The sequence below is a fragment of the Drosophila mojavensis genome, unplaced genomic scaffold (genome assembly GCF_018153725.1).
Source record: "Drosophila mojavensis isolate 15081-1352.22 unplaced genomic scaffold, ASM1815372v1 contig_74, whole genome shotgun sequence".
NCBI lineage: Eukaryota > Metazoa > Arthropoda > Insecta > Diptera > Drosophilidae > Drosophila > Drosophila mojavensis.
In genome coordinates this window covers 7,974,144-7,977,253 of record NW_025318899.1, presented here as the reverse complement: position 1 = coordinate 7,977,253, position 3,110 = coordinate 7,974,144, and the positions used below count along the sequence as shown (strand labels likewise).

The 3,110-nt window shown below is 41.0% G+C and overlaps 1 long non-coding RNA gene across 1 annotated transcript; it reads left to right on the top strand.

The window, feature by feature from the left end:
- Nucleotides 1-278: 278 nt before the first annotated feature.
- LOC122757459 lies at nt 279-1,065 on the top strand. Its single transcript, XR_006357496.1, has 2 exons — nt 279-524; nt 598-1,065. It is a non-coding gene; the product is annotated as an uncharacterized LOC122757459 (long non-coding RNA).
- Nucleotides 1,066-3,110: the final 2,045 nt, after the last annotated feature.

Sequence of the window (3,110 nt, the reverse complement as noted above, 5' to 3'; positions counted from 1 at the left end):
TGCTTTTTCATTGCTCAGAATCTCATCTACACTTTATTTCTCTCTTTCCTTTCAATATGAAGAGTAAAAGTAATTGAGTATATATTAATCTATGTTTCTAGTCTGTTCATTTACCAAATTGCATTGTATTATCAATCTTTAAAAATATACACATTGAAACGAGCCTGCAACTGATATATACAGGGTATTTCGAAATATCAAGTCATTCATTATTTTTATGTGTTCTCTGTTCGACTGGGCGTCGGCTTTATCGCCCGCTGCTGCTGCTCTGATAACGCGTGAGAGTTCACATGATCTCTGTAGGTCTCCCAGGCTGGGGTCTACCTTTAGCTGTCCGCTGTCTGCAGTCCGCTGTTGGACAGCGTCGTCTGTCGGCTGTCGGCGAACGGGTGTGCCATTTCCTAATGAAGTTATTCTCATGCAGCGACCGCACTGCGATGCCCGCTATCTGGCAGAGCTATTGCCAATATCTATTGGCAAGTGGAGAAACAATAACGGCAAGTGCCCCTTCGACTTGCATTAGAGTAACATTTTATTCAATTGCGGCCACACAAAAACAAATAAAAACTCTTTGTTTTTTGTCTTTACTCTTTTCAGTTTCTATTTTATTTTATTTTATTTTTTGGCCACTTTGGGCACATAAAATAAAATCAAATGATGCGTTGAAAGCGGCGCAGTCCAGCAGCTACAATAGAAGGCCGAGGGATGTCAGAGTCATGTGTGGTTGGCTGAGTGGCCGCCCGGGGGTGTGGCACTTTTTGGTTGAATAGACAACGCAGATGCCAACAGCCAACAGCCAACAGCCAGTGGCCAGTGGCCAGGACAAGGCAAGTGCCTTCATGTGGTTATTTCCGAGCAGTCGCCGTTTGTCCATTTGATGATTTTTGCGTCACCGTTGCTCGAAATCATTCCGAGCGCAAGCAACTGGAAACTGTATAAAAATAATGAAAATCACAAAAAAAAAAAAAGAAGCTGTACGCAGAGAGCGAACAGAAAAAAAAAAAAACGCAACGCACCAACTTGAAATAAATGGTCAAAAGAAATAAACAGTCCCATAAAGAATAATCATTCAGAATTCTGCTGAATTATGCATGAGCTAAGGCTGTGGCACTGCCGGCTCGAGGGCAGCGCGGGGCGGGGCAATGGGCAGCAACTGGACGCCACGCTCACAACGCGGGGGGTTCACATATGCGAAGCATCCACACAATCCACACGACCTCCTGCCCCTTTCACCCACCGCCTGCGATGCGGTTCATTTCGGTTTCGGTTTGTCTCTATGCCGGGGCTTGGGGTTTGGGTTTGGGTTTGGGTTTGGCAGCATCATTTTCCCTCTTTATTATCTGTTTGTTTAGTTTTGTGTGCTGGATTTTTATCAGGCTTCTAAGCAGTTAGTTGAGAGTTAAGGAGGGAGTCGCCATCGCCCGCTGCCTCAGCCTCAGCCACAGCCACTTGCCAGAAGTCAGTAGCATTCGCATAATTTTCGATAAAGCTTTTCGCCAAATGAAATTCAAGTGGTTACACATTCGATGCCAAAGCACCACCCAGCCCAACCACCATGTTCGGCTGCCCATTTTTCTTCACTGGTCACTGGACACTGGTCACTGGGTTTCGCTTTTCCTCGTCATTTTGGTCATTTTCATTTGCACATTATGCGGCATCTTATTAACTAAGTATGTTTGCTTGCTTGGCGCTTTGTTTGTTTCTTTATGGTCAGATGTGCGCGCGAGTGTGTGTGTGCGTGTGTGTGCGTGTCTCTTTTGGTAATAAAAGAAGAGAAGGTAATGCGTGCTTCAAATAACTCTCACTAATAGCATGCACAGCACACGAAATGCTCTGTCTAGACCTCGCAGTGCTAATCTTACGCAATACTGCTCATAAATATCATCACATTTTGTCTGGTCTGCTCTGGGTGCTCTACATATAAGCATGCTGATACCTATGCCTGTTTACGGTAGTCTATATATACACACTTGCCCACCTAATCAGATCGGCAACCTCAACAGCTCACTTAGGTTAGTCCAGGAATCAGTTAAACTGATCGATCGATCAGTCTGACAAGTTAGCCAGGCAACCACATAAACAACTTGTTTATAAATAATTTCATGTATAATATATGCATGTATATAAGAGCGTGCGCGTGCTAATTATAGATGGCGATAAATCGCATTTACTACAGTTACAGTTACTTCAGGTTTACCTGAATATATTCAATAGTTATATGAGTTTTATGAGTTTAAGCTTTATAGACTATTGAAGAGCTATACTGTAATAAAACGATCGTTAATTACCAATCGAATTATAAAACTGATATTTCTATTTTAAATGAGTTTTTGAATGGAAAGATATTGTTAGTATATCAACTGATCGATTAATTCGCATGATCTGTTATTGAAAGCATGTAGATCTATTTATATTGACTGACCGATCTCATGTTATGATCTCTTATCGGATATATATTTTTTTAAATGTATAGCCAGTTATAGAAATTATACTTAAATTCAAAATGAAAGATCGATTTATATCAAGTTATCGATAAACAATTCAAAATTATGATAGCTTATATTCAAGTATTTATTTAGTTAGAGTATTTCAATTTCGTAATATTCCTGCAGAACTTTTCAGAGATTTTTCTCTGTTGGTTTTGTTTACAGCTCTGCGATCGTGCGATCGACTCCGCTTGGCCACTTATCGATCGAGCTGCTTGGGGGGTCTGTGTATTATTAACTCTTCTGATAATGCAGCCCAATTATTGCAAAAGGAAAATAATAACAAATCTGGAATCTGGAATCTTTAATCTGTTATTGTTTACGCTTCTAAGTCAACCAAAATGCGTCATTGCACGCATTTTCCAATGCGTCGCTTGGTTATCACCTTATCAGGCGGTAAGCCGCAACAAAGCTATGATAAGCGGCGCTGCATGAGGCAAGATCGCTGTGGAAAATTATCTGGCAGCGTGAGTCAAGGTAAGCGAATTAATACAATCGATTGCTCAATTTTAAATTCAATTAGCCTGGCCTCAAGATCAATGAGAAGTTGATCGAGTTAGCCGCTCAACATAATTTTGTGGCATGGAATGCGAGCATTGTTTGTTTTATCTGTGATTTGTTTAT